The sequence below is a fragment of the Hippocampus bargibanti genome, linkage group LG08 (genome assembly GCF_051943395.1).
Source record: "Hippocampus bargibanti isolate YZ-2025 linkage group LG08, ASM5194339v1, whole genome shotgun sequence".
Taxonomy (NCBI): Eukaryota; Metazoa; Chordata; class Actinopteri; order Syngnathiformes; family Syngnathidae; genus Hippocampus; species Hippocampus bargibanti.
This window is the reverse complement of record NC_142741.1, coordinates 10,481,201-10,501,714: the sequence shown is the minus strand read 5'-3', so window position 1 is coordinate 10,501,714 and position 20,514 is coordinate 10,481,201. Positions and strand designations below refer to the sequence as shown.

General features: G+C 44.5%; 1 protein-coding gene across 2 annotated transcripts in view; it reads left to right on the top strand.

Moving 5' to 3' along the window:
• Positions 1-20,514, top strand: part of inhbb (inhibin subunit beta B) — a 103,282-nt gene that overhangs the window by 57,184 nt on the left and 25,584 nt on the right. The window contains exon 1 of one of the 2 annotated variants that reach the window (XM_089001918.1): positions 5,207-5,603. The exons of the other annotated variant lie outside the window; for it this stretch is intronic. The gene's annotated coding sequence lies outside the window, so the exon portion shown is untranslated. Of the gene's footprint in view, positions 1-5,206; positions 5,604-20,514 lie in introns of those variants that run through there. 2 annotated transcript variants of the gene reach the window in all.

The following is a 20,514-nucleotide window of genomic DNA, read 5'->3' as shown; positions in this document are numbered from 1 at the left end:
CAAAGGAGCCTACAAAGCCTACCCCCTCCCCCACTGAGGAGCTTCGGACCACTCCACTATCATGTTAATGCCCGCATACAGGCCACTTGTAAAAGTCGTCAAACCAGTCAAGAAGCAGATAAGGGTGTGGCCTGATGGGTCGTCAGAGGCACTCAAAGACTGCTTCGCCAACACCGACTGGAACATGTTCAGACAATTGGCCACCAACAACACCACAGACCTCCAAGAGTACATAGACTCTGTTACCTCCTACATGAGGAAGTGCATGGATGACGTGACTGTCACCAGATCTGTCACCATCCGGGCCAACCAGAAGCCATGGCAGACGGGTGAAGTCCACAGGCTCCTTAGGGCTCGGAACGCTGCCTACAAAGCTGGCGATGAGCTGAGCCCGAGGACAGCCATGGCCAACCTGTCACGTGGCATCAGGATGGCCAAGAGACAGCACTCCAGGAGGATCGCCAACCACTTCAGGGACAGCAGAGACACCAGGAACCTGTGGCGTAGGATACAGACGATCACAGACTACAAGCCCTCGCCACAGACCTGCAAGAACTCCACCACTCTGCTGAACGACTTCTTCGCGCGCTTCGAGGCAGACAACAGCACTCCAGCACAGAAGACCCCACCACCTCCCGGCGAACAGGTGCTGACACTGTCCCAGGACAGCGTGAGGCGATCCCTCAGAGGGACCAACGCACGAAAAGCCTCGGGTCCTGACGGCATTCCTGGCCGTGTTCTGAGAGACTACACTGAGGACCTCACAGATGTCTTCACGGACATCTTCAACACCTCTCTGAGCCAGGCTGTTGTGCCCACGTGCCTCAAAGCCACCACCATTATCCCGGTCCCTAAGAAGTCGTCCCCCACCTGCCACAACGACTACCGCCCGGTCGCACTCACTCCCATCCTCATGAAGTGCTTTGAGCGGCTAGTTATGAACCACATCAAGGCTGCCCTCCCCCCCAACCATGACCCTTTACAGTTTGCATATCGGCCCAACCGCTCGACCGATCATGCCATCTCCACTGCTCTCCACACAGCGCTCACCCACCTGGAGACCAGAGACTCCTACGTCAGAATGCTGTTCATCGACTTCAGCTCAGCATTCAACACAATCATCCCCCTACAGCTCACCGACAAACTGAGCAAACTGGTGATCAGCACCTCCCTGTGCAACTGGCTGCTGGACTTCCTGACGGAGAGACCACAGGCAGTCAGAGTTGGAGACAACACTTCCAGCACCATCACGCTGAACACAGGAGCCCCCCAGGGGAGTGTGCTGAGCCCCCTCCTCTTCACTCTGCTCACGCACGACTGGACTGCTCACCATCATCACCCAGCTCCAACCTCTTCATAAAGTTTGCGGATGACACGACTGTGGTGGGCCTCATCAACAATGATGAGGAGACAGCCTACAGGGACGATGTCAGCCGCCTGGCCACGTGGTGCAAGGACAACAATCTCCTTCTGAATGTGGAGAAGATGAAGGAGATTGTTGTGGACTTCAGGAGAGTGCGCCCCCAGCATGCTCCACTAACAATCGACGGTGCTGCAGTGGAGAGAGTGAGCAGCACCAAGTTCCTGGGAGTGCACATGTCCGAAGACCTGTCCTGGAGCCACAACACGGCATCACTGGCCAAGAGATCTCACCAGCGCCTGTACTTCCTCCGCAAGCTCAAAAGAGTTGGAGCCCCGACCCCCATCATGACCTCCTTCTACCGCGGTACCATTGAGAGCATCCTGACCAGCTGTAAACCCGTGTGGTATGGCGCCTGCACCGTGTCCTGCCGTAAGACTGTGCAGCGCATCGTGAGGAGAGCTGAGAAGATCATCGGTGTCTCTCTCCCCCCCTTCAGGACATTTACAACACCCGCCTCACCCGCAGAGCCATCAGGATCGCTGGCGATCCCACCCAACCCTCCCACAGCCTCTTCAGTCTGCTGCCATCGGGTAGGAGACTGCAGAGTCTCCGAGCCAAGACCAGCAGGCTCAAGGACAGTTTCTGCCACAAGGCAGTCCGGAGACTTAACTCCCTCCCAGCCCTGCCTCTTCCCACTGCCACACTCACCGAACTCTGAGTACACGCTACATGCTGCACTATCATCCTGAACTCTATTGTTTTTGTTCTTTCTCATTTTTATTTGCACGACCTCACTTCAACCCTTTCTTGTTTGTTTTTGCATTACTACATTATGTCACTTTATATACGTCACTTCCTCACTTTCCAGAGAACACTACCTCACTTTACATTCAGAAATTACATGTATTGTCTGTTGTCAATTGTATGTCTTTTTAGCCACGTTATAAGTGCCTTGCATGCGGGTCCGAGAGGACATTAATTTCATCTGTGCTGTATGTCATGCATATTAGCATATTTGACAAGAAAGCTGACTTTGACTTTGACTTGACTTTGAAAAAAACAAATAATATGACAACACAAAGACACAGAGTCATTAATTCTTCAGGACTTGCTCTACCCTCTTTGTTATGACATGAAGCAGTTCTTGATGAAAGAGGAGAGGATCAAAGGCTACATTTCAACAGTGGATCAGGGACGTCATGGTGGAATTTGCACGTCTACTACAACCTAAATGTTGAAAGCAAACACGAAGCTGTAGCATCCATTGACGAAAAGACATTTTCTCACATCTCTTGTCCCACATAAATCCGCTTCAATTCTAAGCTGCGACAGTTCCACATACGCATCGGCGCTCTGCGCTGACGCTCCTTTCTTCTTATCGCGGGCTCCTCAAGCCATGCATCCATCCAACCGCAGACTGTCCAACAGCACCGACCTTTCCGCTGAACAAAGCGGGGCTGTGAAGATGCTGCCCATTACAGGCGCAATGGCCCCAAAGCTGTCCAGCGATGACAGTCAAATGGCTCCGACATTCCTCCTATTCAAAAACAGTACTGGCATATTCATGCTGCCAAAAGGCGCAACCGCTCAGCACAGACTTCTCCTTGATGATTGTCGTCGCCAAAAATGCTGAAAAACAATCCGTATCCGTTCCACACGACGCACAACAACATAAAGTGACAAAAGAAAACACAATAACAAGACAAAAACAACAAAAACAGCAACGCTCATCAGAGCACTTGTTGACGGCTGCCTACTCAGGCGCCATCTTATATATATATCGTACAGCCAACAACCACTCACACCACTCATATCACCAGTGTACTGAGAAATTTACATTTCACAGCAGCAAAGTTGTGAAAGAAATGAAAGTAGAAAAGCAAAACACAGGAGCTGCTGGAAAGGCAGCCACTCTCGCGGCACCGTCTTGAAGTCAAAAGAACAAAAAAAAAACTAAATAACAAATAACATGACAACACAAAGACACAGAGAGACATTCATTCTTAAGCACTTTCTGTACCCTCTTTGTTACATAAAACAGTTCCAGATGAAAGAGGCGAGGATCAAAGCGTCTCTTCACCAGTGGATCAGGGACATCATGGTGGAATGTGCACGTCGACTACAAGCTAAATGTTGAAAGCAAACACGCAGCTGTAGCATCCATTGACGAAAAGAGATTGTCTCACATCTCCTGTCCCCCATAAATCAGCTTCAATTCCATCCCGCGACAGTTCCATATATGCGACAGTTCCATATACGCATATATATATATATATATATATATATATATATATATATATATATATATATATACAGTGAGACCTTAATTGTTTCCCAGACAGAATATATATATTTAGGCAGTGGGCAGGTCTGTTTTATCTGTGATGGGGTTAGGCGTCCCAGCCACCACGAGTCTCCCTGTCTAAGTGAGCATAGACAGTAGGTTATTGTAGGGCTTGTCTACCTACGCATGTAAAGCCTGGACCCAGCAGATTGCGTAGAGGAAACCACTAGACTGGTTCAACAGGCATGAAGGTGGGCCCAGCAAAGCGTTGTGGAGCGCAAGTACGGCACAGTGAGACACGTAGAACACTGTGGTCATCCACTGCATCCCGACCCATCCCCAGTCGTCTTGACCCTGTCTTGCCACTGAATTCTGATGGGCTGGGACGAGAGAGTGAGGCAGACGACATTGCACAACTCTCCTTCACTTTAATCAAACTCACGCGCAAGTCATCTTCACCACCCCCCACTCCAGTGAAGATGGTCATCTCTTTCCAAAGAGGACGAACACCATATATATAAACAATCTGTAAGAGAAAGGAATTCTTCTCACTATCTTCCCATGTGCTCACAGCACCTAAATGCTGCAACAGTATCTAAACAGTTTCGTGTTTGTTTCCGTCTGCATAATTGTATCATCTTTGTTTCGAATCAAAATGAGTATTGCGGTCACATGGCCAATTGCAATGAGAAGATATGGGGGACCTAGGGAAAATAAAAAAAATCCCTTCTTCTGAGAGCGTGGCACTTTGTGGGGAGTTTTGTATAAATCTTAGAATGCCTTGTGTGTGCCTTGCGTGAGTGTGTATAGTTTTGTGTGTCACAGGAAATTCCAGAAGGTTGGGAGGGGGGCTTATAGATGTGGCCAAGGATCATCTCTGACCACTTTAAAGCAGGACCATCATCAGTGTTCCTGTATGACTCTCAGTCGCAGCTGCATTTCACTCTGAGGGTTCATTATTCTAGCAGGTGCCCTATTGTCCTTTTTTTGCATGTCTTTTCATGAGCATACCAAAAACACGACACAGAAATGTGGAGGGAGGAGAATGGGAGGGGCGGTGGAAGTCTTGTTTTGTCAAAGTGGAGATTACACAAGCACATCAAAATGTCTCTAACATCAAAAGAAAAGCAGAAACTTTTGTTTCATTAGACTGCTTACGTGAAGTTGAGCAGGAGGGAAGGTTATGTAAATATTTGGTTAGAGTCATCACATCCACGAGATGCTACTATGAAGTAACCACCCACAACAAAAGAATAATAATCAACCAAAATCCGGCCTAATTAAACAATCTTGAACCATGTGTTACCTCTAAAACTAAAGAAATACTCTTACTTTTTAAATAAATTTAAAAAATAAAAAGTCTTGACCAATACAGTTTTTGAGCAAAAATGTCAGTGTTGTGCCTCTGAGCACACATGAATACGCCACCGACGACCCTCCGCTTCCTAATATGTCACTTCCTCATGTCACGTCTCATTGAGACCGGTGCATTCGTATTGTTAAATAAATATTTTTTTTTTATTAAAAAGCAGACTTGTTTGGTTGAGATCTGCGCAAATCGGACATTATTTTCATGCAGCGTTACATTGTTTTTTTTGTATTGTTCAATTAAGATAAAAAAGGAGATGTGTTTGGTGAGACGCATTTTGAGCAGACAAATTTGTATTGGTCACGAAAGATTCTGTCACGCTCTGAGCGAGGATGACGGTGGCTGACTCGTCGGAGTCTAGGGGAATCCGGGATCCAAATGCAGACGACAGAGACGGACGATTTTGCAGGATGACGAAAGAAATCTAAAAACACAGCAAGCAGTGAGGTAGGGGGTGATCCGACCCACCTACTGCACTTAAAAAGCAAAGGGCACACGGGGGGTGCAAAAAGTTCACAATCCCGGAAGATAATGATGATTTACGGGACGCGGGTAAACACCTCGGACCGGCAAACTCGAGATACGAGGTCAGTCAATAATCCGGCACTAGCGAGATGAACGCAACCCGTATAAATGCCCCGTGTCCGTGATTAGAGAATTGACAGCAGGTGGGGGGCGGCAGGGAGAGGCAGCCCCGCACGTGACAGATTCAAAAAAAGCAGAAATGTTTGGTGATAACCACGTAATATCGGACTGTTATTTTTGCATCCTGCATCAGACCTGTCATGGCACCAGAGAAAGCAAATGGAAGTGGTAAACGTGGTGTAGAAAAGAGAAAAATATATTTTTAATGCTAAACTATAACGTTAAGAAAGATTTGAACGTGAAATATTAGTCAAGTGTGCGTGTGTGGGTGTGTGTGTGTGTGTTGGTTCAGGAGTTTGGGATGCTGAAATCGACAATCAGCAGCATCCTAAAAAAGAAAGACAATGCAATGACAGTAATGTGGCTAAAGGTATGTGTGTGTTCAGAAAACAAAGGCCACAAATATTTGGAGAATTGGGGAAACGTTTTATTATTTTGACAAACAGCTAGCAGGAGATAGTCTGAGCCAAGATACAAAATGTGACAAAGCAAACGCAGAAAGATTTGGAAAAAAAAAAGATCCTAGCGTTGATCCTGAAGAGTATGATACTAAAGCAAGCATAGGATTATTTGAAAAGAAGGAATGCCTAGTTTTTGGCAAGCAACTGTTCCCGGATGCCCCCCACCTACTGCTCAAAGACAGTTGGGATGGGTGCAACACGCCCCATGACAGAGAAAGAATAAAATAATAATATAGAATAAAAAACATGTTTTTTATGTTCCAATGTCACTCTTTATGGTAAAATTTGTGAAAATAAAACATATTAGAGTTTGTTTTTTATAGTCTTTTACAAATGATGTATACATAATATATATACTTTATGGTGTAAAATAGGGAAACGTTTCTTTTTTTTAATTGTTTGCTCAAATTGGGATGGATTATTTTTTTTTACATTGGTCTGTGTAAGCTCTCAGTCATACAAGAGTCGTCCGGGGACAAAACTTAGGCACTCGTTTAGATAAGCCATGGATCAGAAGAAAAACCTACAAAGAAACCCAATCCTTTGTATGTAATAGTGATGAGTAAGTATAGGATGGTGGAATACTTACCTTGGTTGGCTGCCACAAAGGCCAAATTCAAGTAGATCAGTATGCATAGTGCACGTAATGCAGTGATATGGGAATGAACCTGTTCAATTTCACTTGTGAGATACTGCGTTAGCACAGAAAACAACAACAAAAAATGTCAGAAGAGTGACATTAATGGCTTAGGGTGCAGTCTTTTGAGTGAGAAGACACGAAGAGGTTTTGTGCTGATAACACAGAGCAACATGAAACATTGCCGCCCTTGGCTTGGGTTCAGAATATGTGTGTGCCACCCACAATCTGATAATTGTTCCGAATGGCTCAGATGAAGTACAAGATGAGATACTATCTGGATCTACCTACCTGCTTTAGTCATTCTTCTTCAGACACTTTTTTTTCATGTGAGATTGCAGTGGTGCTGCGGGGTCTATACTGGTGCTGAGCTGTTGCTGTGAACTCAAAGAATGTACAAAATGCAATTGAGTGTCTTGGAAATACTGCTGTTGACTTTTCAGGTGAATTTTGAACATTCCCCGTTGCCCTGTTAAGTATACAAAAGTTACTGCTGATGTTAAATGAAAGGTCTTAACATACAGTAACTTCCTAAACAAATCTTTTTTAGTCTTGTCATAGTGCCAATTAACAAGCCCTTTGTTTCAAAAATAACAGACACGGCCCTGAATTACAAGCCACGTTATTCAACCTCATAAAGTTGAATCATGACTCATGGTGTTTTCTCCGACCGCAGCAGATAATCATAATGACAAAAAACCAGAGCCTAAAATAGGTAGCACCTTCGGGAGTTTGCTGTTTCTCTTTTTTTAAACTATCACCGAAACAACCCTTAGTAGGCGTACAGACTAAGGTAAATGCCCTGGGAGAGATTCCTGAGGCCTTACCTCACGCCTATCCAGCCGAGAAACGCCTCAGTTATCTCAGCCACTTCCTTTTCTTCACTACATACATATCAGCCGAGGTAAGGATGGATTGGCCTGGCCCTTGAGCACCAAGCCATCTGTACAGACGTGATTAGATATTGTGACTGCAGTCACATGCAACAACGGCTAAATCAAAAGTTCTACTTTAAAATGCTATTTTTTTTGAAAACCTAATGTCCACAGAGCTTAGTAATGTTGTTGTTGTATTGTTTTGTATCCTAATACTGTAAGTCTTTTCTTCTAACATTCGACAGATGTATTCAACTTCAGAATTTATCTAAATTTAATTTATGTTCATGTACTCTTAAAATACCTACAACAACAACAACAACAACAACAACAACAACAACAACAACAACAACAACAACAACAACAACAACAATAACAATAATAATAATAATAATAATAATAATAATAATAATATAGGCGGCCCGGTAGTCGAGTGGTTAGCACACCGGCTTCACAGTGCAGAGGTCGCCGGTTCGCGTCCCGGTCCGGCCTCCCTGTGTGGACTTTGCATGTTCTCCCCGGACCCGCATGGGTTTTCTCCGGGTCCTCCGGTTTCCTCCCACACTCCAAAAACATGCTTGGCAGGCAGATTGACCACTCCAAATTGTCCCTAGGTGTGCGTGTGAGAGTGACTGTTGTATGTCTTTGTGTGCCCTGCGATTGGCGGGCAACCAATTCAGGGTGTCCCCCGCCTCATGCCCGAAGACAGCTCAGGTAGGCTCCAGCAACCCCCGCGACCCTAATGAGGAATACGGTACGGAAAATGAAATGAGAAGAGATAATAATATATTTTATTTCAAAGCGCCTTTCAAAACTCAAGGTCACTTTACAGTCACAGGATAAGCTTTTCTGTTGGTGAGAAGCACCAGCAACACGCACCAGCGTTCACTCAACCCGGAATAACTGAAATAGCTAGCTAGATAGCTAATAGATAGCTAGATAGCTAATATGTTTCCTGACTCAAATAGCAAGTGAGCTAGCTATATAGCTTATAGCTAGTTATCTAGATAGCTAAGATAGCTAGATAGCTAATAGATTAGTCCCACAAGGGGGAAATTTGCATTATTATCTAGCTAGCTCCAATCCAAAAATACTGTCTCACAATCAAGAAAGTCAAAGTCTTGCCAGGGGAAAAAAGTTTTCCATCATACGTCATTTGATTTATAAGTGCCTTTTAAAACTCTAAAGGTCACTTTATAGTCACAGGATAAGTTTTTCGGTGGTTGAGCAGCGGCAGCCACACGCGCCAGTGTTCACTCAACCCAGAATAACTCAAATAGAAATACTAGCGAATACATAGCTAATACAGTAGATAGGTAACTAGACAGCTAATACTGTAGATAGCGAGCTAAATGACCAGATAGCTAGCTAGATAGTTAATAGATGGCTAATAGATAGCAAATCGTGTTACCTTTACTTATAAATGAAGTCCATGCCAAAGAAAGGCATCAATAACTTCTTTGTAGAAGCCTTCCTTATCTTTCTTCAGTTTTAAAAGTATCTCTGTCTCAATGGAGATCACTGCCAGTGAAGAAAGTCGTCCTTGATCAGTCCTATTCCGACTGTATGTTTTCAGTCTTTTCAGTGCTGAGAATGACCGCTCCACTGATGCTGTAGTAGATCGAAGAGTGAGCACGACCTGGAGCAACTTTGTCGCCTCAAGAATAGTTTCACTAAGATTCTTCTGGGCCAAAAAGCTGAGATGCTGTCCAGGAGATTTACATCCATCCCTCAACGTTTGTGAGCTATACAGTCCAACGAGATCCGCCTTTGGCTTCACAAAGTCAAAGAACATGGCATATTTTGACAGGTTCTGCAGTTTCACAGTTCATTTCTAATGACATAACCAACTGCTTCGATGAAATCGTTCTGTATTCTGTTTTACAGGCCAGAAAATACAGTGGATGTCTCCATATGTCTCGCTAGCCTGTCATCTTTCTCAGCGAAAGCATGTAATAGTTCACCATAGTTGCCACGATTAGCTGAGCCTTTACTTTCATCATTTCGAATAAATGCCAGCTGTTGTTTGGCAAAAAAGCAGGTGGCATTGCTGACATCTCTTAAAATCTCTCAGTTCTCCTTTACCTTAGCATTGTGGATGCTGATGTTGAGTCTTCGCTGTTCATCCAAAGCCAAGTCGATCCTGGACATCCCGAACGTTTTCGCGCGATTTGACTTTGAATGTGCGCTGTCGACCGATCATGTTTGATGAGGCTTCTTTCTAAATTTTTCAGGTCGCAATATCCCATTTGAGTCCAAACATTGTCACAAGTTGAGAACAGAAGGCAGGAAAAGCAGAAAAGGCGTTTTTTTTTGCTGGACATCCACACAGCCAGCCTTTTCCTGTGTACCAGTCCGTCTTCTATCCCGTTGTCTGAAGCAAACCTTTTAGCTGCGGTGTTGGTCTTCCTTTAATGATTATCTCCTGCTTCGATTGAAAGTCCAATTTAGAAAATTCTTTCAATTTAGATATGTCATCGTTCATTCTGAAAATAAGGCCAAGCAACACGAAGAAAATGACTGGATGGTTGCACTTAACTTGCTAAATATTAACTGTAGCTTGCTGTCACAAATTCTATTATTCTGCAGCCGAGGAGTCGCAAGAAGAATCTCTCGAATCACCATAACCCCTTGTCATGAGGCAGGAGAACTGTGTGCCTCACCTATAAAATAAACGCTGTAGTACAGAGTTTATAATGTACAGTGACTGTACATTATATACACCAGCTAAACTGTAGAAATTTGACAGCAATGCGGTCTCACTGCAGCGCAAGCCAGCACAGTTAGCATAGTCATTGCGCAATCCACGGTGAGGCTCAGCCGGCTGCTGCCTCACCGCTCGTCTCTACATACTTAGTTTTTGAGGAGTAAATGTGAAAATTCAGCGATTTTGAAAGAACATCCAAAAATGGTGAAGTTAAATGGAAAAGAACTATAAAGTACACATTACTAAATAAATATAACTGTTTAATTTATTTTTTCATTTGATATTTCCATGATGACATGTGAGGCACGGCCTCACCTGCCTCCCCTGACTGCACATCACTGATAACTAGCTAGATACCCAGCTAGCCAGCTAGATCGCACTTCCTGTGTGTATGTGTGTGTGTGAGAGAGAGTTTGGTGTGGGATGTTTTGAAAGTGGCACCATTTACAATTTAGCACAAACGACCCGCATTTTCCTTCTTGGTGGGCAGGTGTTTGTTATTTTGACTGCAGTCCTCTATTCCAGTCATAAAAACATTTGAGGACAAGTACAGCCGAGTATACAGTCGCTAGTACTCTCCGGTGAAAATGTGATTTGCGTATTTTGAAGCAGAGGCAAAGGTTTCAAACAGACACGCAATGGTGGCAGTGGCAGCGTCCAAAGCCAAAAACAAAAAAAACAAAGCGCTTTGCACGGCAAAAAACAAAGTGTGCAAACAAAACCCGCCCACACGGAGTGATTGATGTTCATATGTCGTACATGTTAAAGTGTCACGGTTTGCAAGGTGGTGATGGCGGGGGCGGATACCAAAAAGCAGGCAGGAGGGAGCAGGAGGTTGTTTGACAAATTGTATTAAAATAAAGGTCAGCAGGACCAAAATGTAAAACATCAAAATCCTCTAAATGGAAAAAATACGAAGTAGCAAAAGAAGACTAAAAGTAAAAGTCCGCCAAGGTTAAACAAACACATACACAATGCATGCAGCAAACAAGCAGCAAACAACGAACCGACACCGGATGGTCGTGCCGGGTGTCCTTTTAAGTGTCAGTGATTAAAACGACCAGCACCTGCGAGGCTGCAGGCAGAGCTGACGTCGCTACCCGTTGGTCGCCAATCTGATCGGGACGACCAGCACCTGTGCAGGTGCAGGCGGGGCCGACAGCGCCCCCCCGTTGGTCGCCAACCCGATCATGACAGTACCCCCCCTTCAAGGGGCTGCTTCCAGAAGTCCCAACAGTCTCCCAAAAGGTCCACTCGCCAGGGAACGGTCGGTGGAGAGGGCAACCGCTGCCTCTCCAGCATACGACGGGCGGCGGCCTGATGGGAACGGGACTCGGCCTGGGGTGGACGAAGACGCGGCACGGATCGTCGTGGGCGTGAGTGCGATCCCTCTCACACGTTCACGCGACGGCGCATGGCCCAACGTGGACGTGGAACTGCCCGGTGCCGGGGAAACGAGACCAGTCCTGAGCCGCTCCAGGATCCAGCGGTGAGGTGAGTGGGGTCTCGGACTGACGTTGACACGGACGTTGCACGGCTCGTCGTGGATGAGACTCAATTCGTCATGCACGACGACAGCGTGGCTGGACGTGGGCGTGCACTGCCAGACACCCAGTGTCACCTTGGACGGCCACCTGGAAGGAGGTCTTGGCCGGACGTTTACGTGGACGTTACGGCTCGTCGAGTGACGCAATTCAAATTCGACGAGGCTCGGGGTAACGTGGACGTAGCATTGCCAGGGTCAGGGTGGAAATGAGACGGCTCCGATGTACCTGCGGGATCCGATGGTTGGTCGGTTCATTCTGTCGGGTTTTGCGAGGTGGTGATGGCGGGTGCGGATCCCAAAAAGCAGGCAGGAGGGAGCAGGAGGTTGTTTGACAAATTGTATTAAAATAAAGGTCAGCAGGAACAAAATGTAAAACATCAAAATCATCTGAACGGAAAGAATACAAAGTATCAAAAGAAAACCAAGTGTAAAAGTCCGCCAAGGTTAAACAAACACATGCACAACATGCAGCAAACAATGAACCGACAACAGATGGTCGTGCGGGGTGTCCTTTTAAGTGTCAGTGATTAAACGACCAGAACCTGCGAGGCTGCAGGCTGGGCTGACGTCGCTACCCGTTGGTCGCCAATCTGATCGGGACGACCAGCACCTGTGCAGGTGCAGGCGGGGCCGACAGCGCCCCCCGTTGGTCGCCAACCAGATCATGACATTAAGTCTCAGGATGTGGTCGTGAGACTCCTGATTTTGACCAGAATACTCACAATAGTCACTTTATAAAGCAACTACTGACACAATACAGACAATTCATTTGTAAGGTAAACAAAAGAAAATAAAAAAACAAAATACATTTTTACACTAATTGAATGTATAGTATTCAATGAGCATTTTTGTTATATTTACTTCAAATTTACACTTTTGGAATGCTCACATTATTTTAACATGCACCACAGAGTCAAGAATACGAAAATCTCCCGACTACTGATTTCTGAAATTTAACATGTATGATATGTTTATCCTTGCAATTAGCTGGCAACCAAAGAAAATGAAGTTTTTTTTTCCTTTCCACTGTGTTTCTTATTATGCAACTGTGTCCGTTTTATTAACACTTTACTGTGTTAAATGTCTTCGAAGAAAATAAACCTCTAACATCAAGACAGCATTGAGCTAAACTTAAACACATTTATATCCTTGATGCCTTCAGACAACAGATGAGTTGCATATTTCCCAACATCATAAATATTGCATTTTCCTTCAGTTTCTACCACTCCATCTTTGTACAGTAAAGTCTCGTTATATCGATATCGGATATATCGATAGTCCCGGTTATATCGATACTATTTCTATGCACGCACGGAGAAAAATACATACAAACAGGGTCGGATATATCGATAGTCCCGGTTATATCGATATTTTTTCGGACTCCTTGAATATCGATATAACGAGACTTTACTGTATTATTCATCTGAGGGATCAGATCCAGGTCCAGCAGGATTCTGTACCACGAGTAATAGTGCATAAGCAGGACAGACTCAGATGCTTTGCATGCTTTCTCAACACCAGTAGGATCAGGAGCAACTGTGGCAGCTCTTTTGGCTTCATAGAGAATCCTCTAATAATAATCATTCCCCATACTCACAGAGGCGCGAACAGCGGTAGTCAGCACCTCATCCAAATTAGCGTTTGTTCCTGCCTCTATCGACCCCATACCCTTGGAGCGGAACACAGTGAAAACTAAAATACATTTAACACAACAATCGACATTGCTACAATATGTTAGACAAACATACAGTAAATAAGAAAAAATGAATAACCCCCCGCACCTCCCTCCCCCCTCTCTCTTTCTATTACTCTGGTAATACGTCTGTGTAAGCTCTCAGTCGTCAAAGAACATGGCATATTTTGACAGGTTCTGCAGTTTCACAGTTCATTTCTAATGACATAACCAACTGCTTCGATGAAATCGTTCTGTATTCTGTTTTACAGGCCAGAAAATACAGTGGATGTCTCCATATGTCTCGCTAGCCTGTCATCTTTCTCAGCGAAAGCATGTAATAGTTCACCATAGTTGCCACGATTAGCTGAGCCTTTACTTTCATCATTTCGAATAAATGCCAGCTGTTGTTTGGCAAAAAAGCAGGTGGCATTGCTGACATCTCTTAAAATCTCTCAGTTCTCCTTTACCTTAGCATTGTGGATGCTGATGTTGAGTCTTCGCTGTTCATCCAAAGCCAAGTCGATCCTGGACATCCCGAACGTTTTCGCGCGATTTGACTTTGAATGTGCGCTGTCGACCGATCATGTTTGATGAGGCTTCTTTCTAAATTTTTCAGGTCGCAATATCCCATTTGAGTCCAAACATTGTCACAAGTTGAGAACAGAAGGCAGGAAAAGCAGAAAAGGCGTTTTTTTTTTGCTGGACATCCACACAGCCAGCCTTTTCCTGTGTACCAGTCCGTCTTCTATCCCGTTGTCTGAAGCAAACCTTTTAGCTGCGGTGTTGGTCTTCCTTTAATGATTATCTCCTGCTTCGATTGAAAGTCCAATTTAGAAAATTCTTTCAATTTAGATATGTCATCGTTCATTCTGAAAATAAGGCCAAGCAACACGAAGAAAATGACTGGATGGTTGCACTTAACTTGCTAAATATTAACTGTAGCTTGCTGTCACAAATTCTATTATTCTGCAGCCGAGGAGTCGCAAGAAGAATCTCTCGATTCACCATAACCCCTTGTCATGAGGCAGGAGAACTGTGTGCCTCACCTATAAAATAAACGCTGTAGTACAGAGTTTATAATGTACAGTGACTGTACATTATATACACCAGCTAAACTGTAGAAATTTGACAGCAATGCGGTCTCACTGCAGCGCAAGCCAGCACAGTTAGCATAGTCATTGCGCAATCCACGGTGAGGCTCAGCCGGCTGCTGCCTCACCGCTCGTCTCTACATACTTAGTTTTTGAGGAGTAAATGTGAAAATTCAGCGATTTTGAAAGAACATCCAAAAATGGTGAAGTTAAATGGAAAAGAACTATAAAGTACACATTACTAAATAAATATAACTGTTTAATTTATTTTTTCATTTGATATTTCCATGATGACATGTGAGGCACGGCCTCACCTGCCTCCCCTGACTGCACATCACTGATAACTAGCTAGATACCCAGCTAGCCAGCTAGATCGCACTTCCTGTGTGTATGTGTGTGTGTGAGAGAGAGTTTGGTGTGGGATGTTTTGAAAGTGGCACCATTTACAATTTAGCACAAACGACCCGCATTTTCCTTCTTGGTGGGCAGGTGTTTGTTATTTTGACTGCAGTCCTCTATTCCAGTCATAAAAACATTTGAGGACAAGTACAGCCGAGTATACAGTCGCTAGTACTCTCCGGTGAAAATGTGATTTGCGTATTTTGAAGCAGAGGCAAAGGTTTCAAACAGACACGCAATGGTGGCAGTGGCAGCGTCCAAAGCCAAAAACAAAAAAAACAAAGCGCTTTGCACGGCAAAAAACAAAGTGTGCAAACAAAACCCGCCCACACGGAGTGATTGATGTTCATATGTCGTACATGTTAAAGTGTCACGGTTTGCAAGGTGGTGATGGCGGGGGCGGATACCAAAAAGCAGGCAGGAGGGAGCAGGAGGTTGTTTGACAAATTGTATTAAAATAAAGGTCAGCAGGACCAAAATGTAAAACATCAAAATCCTCTAAATGGAAAAAATACGAAGTAGCAAAAGAAGACTAAAAGTAAAAGTCCGCCAAGGTTAAACAAACACATACACAATGCATGCAGCAAACAAGCAGCAAACAACGAACCGACACCGGATGGTCGTGCCGGGTGTCCTTTTAAGTGTCAGTGATTAAAACGACCAGCACCTGCGAGGCTGCAGGCAGAGCTGACGTCGCTACCCGTTGGTCGCCAATCTGATCGGGACGACCAGCACCTGTGCAGGTGCAGGCGGGGCCGACAGCGCCCCCCCGTTGGTCGCCAACCCGATCATGACAGTACCCCCCCTTCAAGGGGCTGCTTCCAGAAGTCCCAACAGTCTCCCAAAAGGTCCACTCGCCAGGGAACGGTCGGTGGAGAGGGCAACCGCTGCCTCTCCAGCATACGACGGGCGGCGGCCTGATGGGAACGGGACTCGGCCTGGGGTGGACGAAGACGCGGCACGGATCGTCGTGGGCGTGAGTGCGATCCCTCTCACACGTTCACGCGACGGCGCATGGCCCAACGTGGACGTGGAACTGCCCGGTGCCGGGGAAACGAGACCAGTCCTGAGCCGCTCCAGGATCCAGCGGTGAGGTGAGTGGGGTCTCGGACTGACGTTGACACGGACGTTGCACGGCTCGTCGTGGATGAGACTCAATTCGTCATGCACGACGACAGCGTGGCTGGACGTGGGCGTGCACTGCCAGACACCCAGTGTCACCTTGGACGGCCACCTGGAAGGAGGTCTTGGCCGGACGTTTACGTGGACGTTACGGCTCGTCGAGTGACGCAATTCAAATTCGACGAGGCTCGGGGTAACGTGGACGTAGCATTGCCAGGGTCAGGGTGGAAATGAGACGGCTCCGATGTACCTGCGGGATCCGATGGTTGGTCGGTTCATTCTGTCGGGTTTTGCGAGGTGGTGATGGCGGGTGCGGATCCCAAAAAGCAGGCAGGAGGGAGCAGGAGGTTGTTTGACAAATTGTATTAAAATAAAGGTCAGCAGGAACAAAATGTAAAACATCAAAATCATCTGAACGGAAAGAATACAAAGTATCAAAAGAAAACCAAGTGTAAAAGTCCGCCAAGGTTAAACAAACACATGCACAACATGCAGCAAACAATGAACCGACAACAGATGGTCGTGCGGGGTGTCCTTTTAAGTGTCAGTGATTAAACGACCAGAACCTGCGAGGCTGCAGGCTGGGCTGACGTCGCTACCCGTTGGTCGCCAATCTGATCGGGACGACCAGCACCTGTGCAGGTGCAGGCGGGGCCGACAGCGCCCCCCGTTGGTCGCCAACCAGATCATGACATTAAGTCTCAGGATGTGGTCGTGAGACTCCTGATTTTGACCAGAATACTCACAATAGTCACTTTATAAAGCAACTACTGACACAATACAGACAATTCATTTGTAAGGTAAACAAAAGAAAATAAAAAAACAAAATACATTTTTACACTAATTGAATGTATAGTATTCAATGAGCATTTTTGTTATATTTACTTCAAATTTACACTTTTGGAATGCTCACATTATTTTAACATGCACCACAGAGTCAAGAATACGAAAATCTCCCGACTACTGATTTCTGAAATTTAACATGTATGATATGTTTATCCTTGCAATTAGCTGGCAACCAAAGAAAATGAAGTTTTTTTTTCCTTTCCACTGTGTTTCTTATTATGCAACTGTGTCCGTTTTATTAACACTTTACTGTGTTAAATGTCTTCGAAGAAAATAAACCTCTAACATCAAGACAGCATTGAGCTAAACTTAAACACATTTATATCCTTGATGCCTTCAGACAACAGATGAGTTGCATATTTCCCAACATCATAAATATTGCATTTTCCTTCAGTTTCTACCACTCCATCTTTGTACAGTAAAGTCTCGTTATATCGATATCGGATATATCGATAGTCCCGGTTATATCGATACTATTTCTATGCACGCACGGAGAAAAATACATACAAACAGGGTCGGATATATCGATAGTCCCGGTTATATCGATATTTTTTCGGACTCCTTGAATATCGATATAACGAGACTTTACTGTATTATTCATCTGAGGGATCAGATCCAGGTCCAGCAGGATTCTGTACCACGAGTAATAGTGCATAAGCAGGACAGACTCAGATGCTTTGCATGCTTTCTCAACACCAGTAGGATCAGGAGCAACTGTGGCAGCTCTTTTGGCTTCATAGAGAATCCTCTAATAATAATCATTCCCCATACTCACAGAGGCGCGAACAGCGGTAGTCAGCACCTCATCCAAATTAGCGTTTGTTCCTGCCTCTATCGACCCCATACCCTTGGAGCGGAACACAGTGAAAACTAAAATACATTTAACACAACAATCGACATTGCTACAATATGTTAGACAAACATACAGTAAATAAGAAAAAATGAATAACCCCCCGCACCTCCCTCCCCCCTCTCTCTTTCTATTACTCTGGTAATACGTCTGTGTAAGCTCTCAGTCGTACAGGAATGGTCCATAGATGAAAAGGTTTTTTCAGCCGTCATCTGTACTTCTTTGAAGGTGTCGGACGTGTGGGATGTTTTGAAAGTGGCACCATTTACAATTTAGCACAAACGAAGTCGGCTGAAGAAACCTTTTAATCGATGGACCATTCCTGTACGACTGAGAGCTTACACAGACGTATTGCTGCCAACTTTGGGAGAGACATCATTCTGCTGGTATATATCTTAGAAAAGGCCACTTTTGAATTAGCTGACTGAAAGAACCACCTCAGATTCAATCTTAGATGTAGACAGAGCCGGTTAATTCCTAAATGCTTGAAGCAAGCACCCCTGGAACACAGACACTTAGCTGATAAAATGCAAAAAAATATATACTAGGAAAATACTAAATTTGCGAATTAGGAGACTTAACATAGAGATACAAAACAAACAGTCAGAAATATAAACTTATTTTCAGCGATTACAAACCAAGCATACCCACAAAATCCATATAGGAAGTGGGTGAATTTACTAAATCCGGATATATGAGGCACCACAGCAAAACCAAAGAGAGACAAAAGTTACATTTAAAAAAATAATTTTACAGAAACATCAAAAATTTGTCAGACAGAGACAGAAAAGGCTGTACTAACCAAAGGTTTAAATTTCTCAGTGACTCCTAAAACAATACATACAATAGACTACATCACAGCTATTGAATCGGCCATTAATAATAACAAACTTTCGTATGCAGAGGCAGAGGATCTACGCATAAAAAAATTCAGCCCTTCACTCAGTAGTGCCAAACCACCTCCGTCCAACATAACATTAGAAGAGAGGAAGGCGTTAACTACTCTACAAAAAGATAAAAATATTACTATTTTGCCAGCAGACAAGGGTAGGTGTACAGTGCTTCTCAACACATTGAAGTATGAAGACAAAATAAATAGGTTAATCAGAATCAGAATACCTTTATTCGTCCCACAATGGGGAAATTTGCAGTCCACAGCAGCAATTGAAAAGGGATGGAGTTGGGTGGGGTGAAAGGATAGAAAACAAGATATTCTAAGCATAACAAAATAAAAATGTCAACTTTATACTGTGCAAATGTAAATGTGCAAAACCGTTCCATAAGAGAAAACAAACTGTACATAGTGCAGAATCAAGAAATGCATTTTGATATATTGCAACAACCCATATTTACAAGTGTCCAGTTTTGTTTTTTTTCCTTTTTCTTTTTTTCACATGTGATCATTGAGAATTGTGAAGCCTGACAGCAGTCGGTAGGAACGAGCGGCGGTACCTCTCCTTCTTGCAGCGCGGGTGTAATAGTCTCTGGCTAAAGGAGCTACCCAGTGCTGTCAGGGTGGGCAGGAGGGGGTGGGAGGAGCTGTCCATCATAGCTTTTAGTTTAGCCAGCGTCCGTCTGTTGCCCACCTCCTCCAGAGAGTCCAGCGAGCAGCCCACGACAGAACTGGCCCGCTTGACAAGGCGCTCCAGTCTTTTTCTGTCCCGGGTGGTGATGCTGCCTGACCCCCCCCCCCCCCCCCCCCCCCCCCCCCCCCCCCCCCCCCCCCCCCCCCCCCCCCCCCCCCCCCCCCCCCCCCCCCCCCCCCCCCCCCCCCCCCCCCCCCCCCCCCCCCCCCCCCCCCCCCCCCCCCCCCCCAAAAAAAAAAAAAAAAAAAAAAAAAAAAAAAAAAAAAAAAAAAAAAAAAAAAAAAAAAAAAAAAAAAAAAAAAAAAAAAAAAAAAAAAAAAAAAAAAAAAAAAAAAAAAAAAAAAAAAAAAAAAAAAAAAAAAAAAAAAAAAAAAAAAAAAAAAAAAAAAGACCCTGACATCCTTCCCGGGGACAAAACCTAGGCACTGCTTTAGATATGTGACGACACGTTCGAACAAGAAATTCAATCATTCACAGATCACCTCAACTCGGTAGACACCAACATTAAATTTACTCGCGAGGACATTAAAGAGAATCAATTACCCTTTTTGGATTGTAAAGTAATTAAAAAGAGGACAGAGTGCTAAAAACAGATGTCTTTAGGAAGGCCACTCACACTGACCAATACTTACTTTCCGATTCCAGCCACTCTCTACAACACATACTAGGAGTTATCAGAACCCTCCAGAGTAGGGCTAAACTAATACCAACAAGCGTCGAAGGTAGAGAAAAGGAGTCAAAACATATCAGGAGAGCACTCACAAACTGTGGTTACCCTCAGTGGTCTTTTAACAAATGTCAAAAGGAAAGAATAGGGAATGAAATCAACAATTCTGAAGATACTAAAAGGAGAGGAGCAGCAGTAACTTACATTGCAGGAGTTTCTGAAAAACTACAAAGAGTCCTTTGGCAACAAAAAATTCCTACTTATTTCAAACCGATAAACACCTTAAGGCGAAAATTAGTGCATCCAAAAGATATGCTGCCAAATTAAAATCAAAGTAATGTAGTTTATTCAATACATTGTAAAAATGACAATTGTAAAGAGCAATACATTG